The sequence below is a fragment of the Cyprinodon tularosa genome, unplaced genomic scaffold (assembly GCF_016077235.1).
Source record: "Cyprinodon tularosa strain WSP-4 unplaced genomic scaffold, ASM1607723v1 ctg1548, whole genome shotgun sequence".
In the NCBI taxonomy this organism is placed as follows: Eukaryota; Metazoa; Chordata; class Actinopteri; order Cyprinodontiformes; family Cyprinodontidae; genus Cyprinodon; species Cyprinodon tularosa.
This window is the reverse complement of record NW_024038384.1, coordinates 4,100-11,648: the sequence shown is the minus strand read 5'-3', so window position 1 is coordinate 11,648 and position 7,549 is coordinate 4,100. Positions and strand designations below refer to the sequence as shown.

Here is a 7,549-nt window from a genome sequence, read left to right as displayed (position 1 = left end):
CTAATTTTATGACCAGCACCTGTATAGTCATTGTGACTCTAATCAGTTTAACCAGTAGGTGGCAGTGTTGGTCCGCTGGAGGGGCCCCCCAATGTATCTTCCCGCTGACGTCAGCTTTATCCCTGTTTTTCATCCCTATTTATTTTTATTTTTAACAGGATATGACTATAAAAGGTCTCTGATTTGAAATTACATCTTCAACATTTAACCCACTAGTCTGTATCTTAATTACACATAAAGTTTCATTTGAATTATCAATCTGTTTTTTCAGTGTGAGCAAAGCCTCATTTGGAGCATTTTTCAGAGTTTTCCACTCATATATTCTGTGATGAGGAAAAACCAGCAGGTGGTTTCATCCTGCTGCTGTTTTCAGAGCAGTTTCTATATAAATTGCATTTTTCTTTTGTGATGCTGACCTCTGCCCCCCCGCTGGATGCTCTGCATCAGGCTCCTCCAGGGCCGCTGTCCTGCAGGTTTTCAATGTTTCTCAGCTTCAGCACAGCTGATTCTGATGATTGGAGGAAAACAAAAGCCTGTTAATCAGCTGAAGCAGGAAAGCTCTAAAACCTGCAGGACAGCGACTTCGGACACACTGCTCTACATCATCTGCTCACCAAAGTGTCATTACCTCAGTCAATAGCACCATCTGCTCAGCCGGGGCTCATGGTGGCTCCCAGGGGAACTTCAGGCCCTGGGAGTTTGAAAAGCTTGAATAAAATAAGAACAAATCTTCAGGGAAATGAAAATGATGGAGTGAAATACAATATTTGCTTCTCTGTGTGTGTGAGAGCATTGATGATGCATGTAGTTAGCATGACCTGGAGGTCGCTCAGGTGACTGTGCTGCTTCTGCAGTGGCTTTCATCCTGATCTGTGTTTGTATGAAGGCTTTCAGCAGGCCTGACTTTATGCATTCAGTGGTCTGCAGGATGCCTTTGAAGAGCAAATAGAAACATTAAATGCTCAGAAAGTAAATCAGGGTTTGTTGGATTTTCTTAGTTTTTACTCACAGTCTTCTGTTTTTGTTTCAGTCTTTATGTAACAAAAACTGATCACTGCTATTATTATGCTCCTATTATGTTATTCTTAGACATTTTTCTAAGGTCCTCATCTGTGTGACCATTTTCAATAATCTTTCTGCTGCTGTAAATTTGCCCATTGTGGGACAATAGAGAGATTTTCTGTTCTATAAAAGGGGTAGAAAGATATAAGTAAATCTAAACAATGTATGTATAAAAAAATATATCTGCACAATCTTTAATTTTCAACAACTTAGTTAAGCAAATTGTGTAAAATAAAATTATCAGATTTATAGTCCCCAAACTGCAGATCTATTAGAATCTGTCCTTAAATTCCAGCCAAACCCATTTACACAGTAACAGATAAAAACCTTTTGATAAATCAAACCTTACCGCCACATTTCTGACTCAATAACCATTAAAACAACTATTTTGTTAAAAGGTAGTTTTTCCTCTCCACTGTCGCTACAAGCATGCTTAGTGTGAGGGATTGCTGAAGAGTCAATGAGTCGATGCAATCAGCTGGTTTTCCTTAGATAGAAAACTTTGAATCAATCTGACTGGATGATCTGGTTGAATCATCTCTATAAAGTGACATGAGATGGCATGATGTGAATTGGAGCTATAGAAATAAACTGAATAGAATTGAATTTTCATGCATCTCAGACGGAACCATTCACAGACTGGATTATATTAAACTGAACTTCCAATTGTCACCACTGTTCGGCGCCAAGTAACCCTTCCTCTGATCACAGCTTGCTTGGTCTCGCTATGAATCCTGGGAAAAGCGAGGATACATCGGACCCGTCCTTCAAATCGGGCTAAAAGAAGGACGCATTTTAAGGTCGCATAACGAGGACTCTTGGAATCCGACCAGACCTCGGCGCCTCGCTATGACATCATCGTCCTTCGAATCAGGCCTTCTGAGGACGCAGCCCATGAATTTGAACAGGGCCCATATCTGAGCCTGTCTCTCTCCCTGACCCTATTATCATAGGCTTTAACCCCACCCACCCCCCCAGTCCAGTGGATGGTTTTTTTGAGGCACTAAACAGCACTCCAGCAGTACCCCAGGGCCTGATAACATACCTGGGCAGGTGTATAAGGAGTGGTCAGATCAGCTGGCTGGTGTCCTCACAGACATCTTTAACACCTGGCTGGACCAATCCATAGTGCCAGCATGCTTCCAGTCTGCCTCCATTATTCCAGTCCCAAAGAAGCCTCAGGTCGCCTCCCTCAATGATTAGCGGCCTGTCGCTCTGACTCCCATCATGATGAAGTGCTTCCAAAGGCTGGTTAAAGAACACATCGTCTCCAGTCTGCCGCCAACATTCCACCCAGGTTGAATGTTATTAAGTAATTTAAGGAATAATTTCTCTGTTGTTAAAATAAAACTCTTGTTTTAATCATGTAAAGCTTTCATCCACTGATGCTTCTCTAAAGTGAATAAATAAAAACACATTTATCATCCAAAGTTCCACAGAGGAAATGATCCGGCTCCAGAGGAGACACCAATGTTGGCTCACTGTGTTGAACTAAGGAGCAACTGGACCAACAGTGAGTTTCACACCACAGACACCAGGGAAACATGTTTGTTGACACGCCAGATGTTTGGGACAGCAGACGGTCAACTTTGTTTAAACAGACCCATGATTTAGCAGATTGCTACACATCTTCATTTCCTCCAGCTCAGCTGACCCAAGAAGCATCAAAATAAATCAATGTAGATCCTAAATATAGAGAAAACAGAGCTGCTTTAAAGCCGTGCAGAGTAAGGTTCTCCAGATAATCCAGAAAATTCAAGGTCCTTTACTGAAATATAATGTGACAGAACAACAGGAACATTTCTTATATACTCTGCAGTTAAAAAGGGACATGTGGGAGAGTGGAAGGTGCTTAGATTAGACCAATCTATCTGTTTGCAAGGCTGTTTTCTATATTGTTTGATGCACCTAACTTGATTTTGCTCATTATTTTTTCTTCTGTTCTCCAGTAAAATCACACTGTGTTCTGCCTTTGCTGTGAAAAGCTATTGCAATATATTTCAGGATACATTGGCGACAGGCTGCAAATTGCGTGAGTCATCCATAACGTGTGTGTGACAGAAATCGCATCACTCCTTTTTATTGCGTGCTTTGGGTGTGCAGGACTGTGTCACTACAACCTCAGAGGTCACTGCAGGAGGAGCTGCCCGGTTGGACCGCGACGCAGCCGCCTCATTCCTCAACTCTTCCGACTATTGTTTTCACCTGAAGTTATATCAACAAACAAATATTTCCCAACTGAACAATGCCCCCTCAGCACGTGGACAATCGCCATGAATGCGTCTCAGACTGATGACAGCTTTACTGCCTGTGTGAGTAAAAGCTGCTCCATCAGACAGATTCCTGAAGGCGCTGCTGCTTCACTGCTCTCTGCATTTTCCTCTCAACAAGCTAAAGGTCAAACGGCTCCTCTTGTTGTGTCACAGCTGCGCTCACACACACACACACACATTACTGAATGTGTGTGTGTGTGTGAGAGAGAAAGAAAGAAACAACATGGCAGACATAATAACCATCCAGACCAATGAGTCCTTAATTATTACCCATATTGGAAAACACTGGACATTTCTTTACTGGTCAGAACACTTTCCCAGTTTTTAGTCATTGAAAGCCAGGATTATGCACCTGTAGGGAATTGATAAGATTTTCACATTTCCGATTCCCTTATGGATTCTGTGAAACTATGAACTTGGTAAGTTTACGTTGACGTTCATACCTTCTCCTGGGACGTTCTATCTCTGCCTGCCTGCCTCGGTGGAAACAGAAGGCAGTGAACAGGATCTGCAGCCTCTGATCCAGCCAGGCTGCCCGTCTCCTCACAGTCATCGATATCTAGAAGGCATCCGTTTAATAAAAAAACATTACTGTACAATTTCGGGAAATAAACTCAATAAACTCACAATAAACTCATCTCCCCCTGATTTCAATAAACGAGCGTCACCTTTCTCTCGGTCCCTGAACTGCGGAGCAACTTGGTAGCATGTTAATGACCCCAAAGAGAGGAAGGAAACTGGTTTATTTCCAGAAATGATTCACTAGGAACCACATTAAGCTCAGCCAGTGGTTTAAAACTAGCTACTTCCCACCGGAGTTGCCTTCCATGCTGGTCGTAACTTTAGCTTCTGTCCATCAAAAACACGGCATTTCTTAAAGTCTACGCTATGTTGTGTTCGCAGGTGTTTCTGCATGTTGGATGTATTTCGTCCCACTTTACATCCAAACTTTCGATCAGTTTACCCGATGGGACGCCATTTTTTTGGTTTGCTTTCCTAGACTTACAACTGGTCACGTCGTACTTGCTTACTGAATGCGGTGTGCGTAACTTGCGTAAAAAACGTGACGTAATTTACATAGAAACATGATGTAAGTCGTACTGCCCAGAGCGACTCTGGTGCTGCCTGGAATCGTTAAAAGAACTGCTAAGCAAGCTGCCAAACGGTGCCATGGAATTGGAACACATGGAACCAGTTCTGAACAGGAACAGGTTTTCGATTCCCATCCTTATGCACCTGCCCTGATCTTAACCCCAAACACCTGTTTATCCTGGTCTAACCCAAAGGCACCTGGGAGTAAATGGTCCATTTCAAATCCCAAAGCTGGTGGATTAAGATGATAAAGTAGCTTAGCGGACTGAAACCTCTAGTCAGTGATCTGGGACGGCATTTCCTCAACTCTTTTATTTTGGATTGCCCACTAGTTGTACTTCCTCTGGGAACTGTCTCAGTTATTCTTAGTTCTTATACTTTTAATAAAACATGACCAGTGGGAGAGTTTCTAAACAGTTAGGCATTAGTTAAGGTCAAGAGGACAATGTGATCTCACAAATTAAAAAAAGCATTCAAGTCAGACTTTAAAAAGGGAAGATTTTCTGTAGCTTTAGGATTTATAAACCCAAAGTAAATATCAATTTTACCTGAAAAGATAAATGACTGCTTTAAAAAGTGCAAATGGATGGAAGACAGACTTTATTTTACAGCTGTTAAATTAATAAAAGGTGTTTTTCAGTTTGGAAAGGAGGAGGAATAAATATGAAGCTGTTTTTTCCTCAGTAATCATATTTTTTTTTCAGAAAATCTAATCTAAATTGAGAATTTGCCGCAGTAGCTGATCTAATTACTCACTCCATTCACCTGCTGTTCCCTCCCCGCTCTCTAATTACCATTCATGTTATCCACCTGCTCTGTCTGCTTTATATACGGTTCAGCCCAGCTACCGGGGCCAGATCATGATTCGTGTTACGTATTGTTGTTATTGGTTGTTGTTTGTTTGTTTGTGTTTGAGGTAAGTCCCTGGTTCATGTCCTGACTCTTGGGGGCCTGTGTGTTGAGAGGGTGTTTGTCTCCCATCTCCTGATCGTGTCCCAGCTCTTCTCCTTGGAGCCTTTCGGGTTTTTGGCTCGGAGCACGGGTGGAGACCGGTTTTAATTCATGAGATCCTGGGTCCTAGGAAGAGCCAGTTTAAAGTTCTGCAGTTCTCATGGTACCACGTCTTGTCTCTCTTCCTCTCTACCACTGGTCCACCTGTCTCCATCTGAGCATGTCTGTCTGACCTGTTGGTGGGATGAAGAGAAGCAATCATATGAATTTGGTGTTCTGAGAAAGAGACATTTAAAACATGCAGATCAAGTTTCAGAGGGGAAAGGACTCTGAGGGCCAGGCTTAGAAAGCACCTCATCAGTTAAACATTGTTTCTGTGAATGGCATTTATCAAAATAAGCCTAAAAGAGTTTCCCCCAAATCTGCTTCAAATGTTTTATTTGTTATTCCATTAATCACAAATGAGGCTGTGCAAGCAGGAAAAGAACAGTGAGGTTTAAGTCGAGCAGTAATTTGCTAAGGCCCAGTGCCATTATCAATGAAAGGTCCATCCGCTGGTAGCCGGGTCTGGGTATCTGGTTGCCCCTTGGTGGGATAGCGGTCCCATCCCGACAACTCTATACAGAAATGAACAATACTGGAAACCTGCAGGATGGGAAAGTTTGACCGAATAAAGAACCGTCTAAAAACTTAAGAATATATGAAGTCATAGATTGCTAGATTTACAAAGTGAACCCTGGGTTCAAACCCACACATTAAATACCACCATAAAAGGATCAACAACCGAGTGGGAGAGATATTCACTGTGACACTTTGAGGGTTTGAAAAATACAAACCAGTTCTTGCTGTTTTGAGAACCGGTCCTAACATCAAGGTTTCCTAAGAAGGAAAGCTGAAGTGGAAAAAAACTCTGAACTGGGATGGAGAAAAACCTTTTGGCTGCTTTTTTCCTGTTAGTGTCACACAGTGAAATATACCTTTCGAAGTCATAAGAAACTCTGTTTAGAAAGCATTTGGGATTTTGGTAATTCTCCAACAGATCTATCCTTCTTCTGTCCCAGAAGTCCCAGAAAGGAGGAAAAATCATCCAGAAAATCATCTTTTCCTTTTTCTCAACGAGCCTAAAACAGACGGAATACAGAGGAGAAATGTTTGTTTTCTATACGTTCATTGGAGGATTTTCATGTCGCCTTTTTGTTCTGTAGCCTCTTTAGATTATAAAACATGCAAGAAATCACCTCAACTTCAATCTCTGCATTTCCTTCCTCAAAATACTTCCACTATCCTAATAAAGGAAAGTTTTCTACAATTCTGGATGATAACTTCCTCAGACTTCTTTTTTTTTTAACTGATGGTAACAGCATCACATTTAACTTTGCATCTTCCTGAAAATCTATTTATTTTGGCATGTGGTGAACAACAAGTTGGGGCAGCACCTTGTCTGAATGAAACTGATTATTTTGATGGTTTTGTAATTTTTTTTTAAATACCAACAGGCCATAATGAAAATGAGCTTAAATGAAACAAAACTAACGAGTCTATTTTCAAAATGTAAGGAATAGAAGAAAAAGTTGTCTAAAAAGTAATGACTTTATTAAAGTATAGATTTCTACTGAAGGAAGGAAATAAATGCTCCATTTCCACGACCCTTTAGAAACCGTGCTGAGCTCATTCAGATCACGGTGACCCAAGTAACTGCTAAGTGTAAATGAAACGCAAACTGAACCGGACCCAGGCGAACCGCGCTAACATGGTACTAGCTCATCAGTAGGGCTCGGCGTGGTTCAGTTCAGGCGCGGTTCTCTGATATCAAAGAGCGCATAAGCAGACCGTATCACCCCCTTACAGTCAGCCTCTGTTATCGGGAAATTTCAGACATGCATAAAAATGCTAGCTTCCCTGCCGCGCTACACGGTTTTCCAGTGATGATTCTGCTTAGCAGTGCAATGATTCTTCTGGAAGCCCTGATAAGACGATCGTTTGTCGTATCCACTTCCCAAAAGGCCAAAGGCTGCCTTCTTCACCTGACTCTCAGCAAACATCCTGAATGTTGCAGGCGCCGCCATGTCGGTGTGCTTGTTCCTCTCTAGAGAGCAGTAGTACTGCAGATCGCCACTAGGAGGCGAGGAACCGTGCTAGCGTGGTGTTTAAACGGCGGTAAGGAACCGAGC

The 7,549-nt window shown here is 42.1% G+C and overlaps 1 long non-coding RNA gene across 1 annotated transcript; it reads right to left on the bottom strand.

Annotated features, from left to right (window-relative positions):
• Positions 1 to 273: 273 nt before the first annotated feature.
• On the bottom strand, positions 274 to 844 carry LOC119780100. The gene is made up of 2 exons (XR_005280335.1): positions 629 to 844; positions 274 to 508 (listed from the first exon to the last, which is right to left on the bottom strand). It is a non-coding gene; the product is annotated as an uncharacterized LOC119780100 (long non-coding RNA).
• Positions 845 to 7,549: the final 6,705 nt, after the last annotated feature.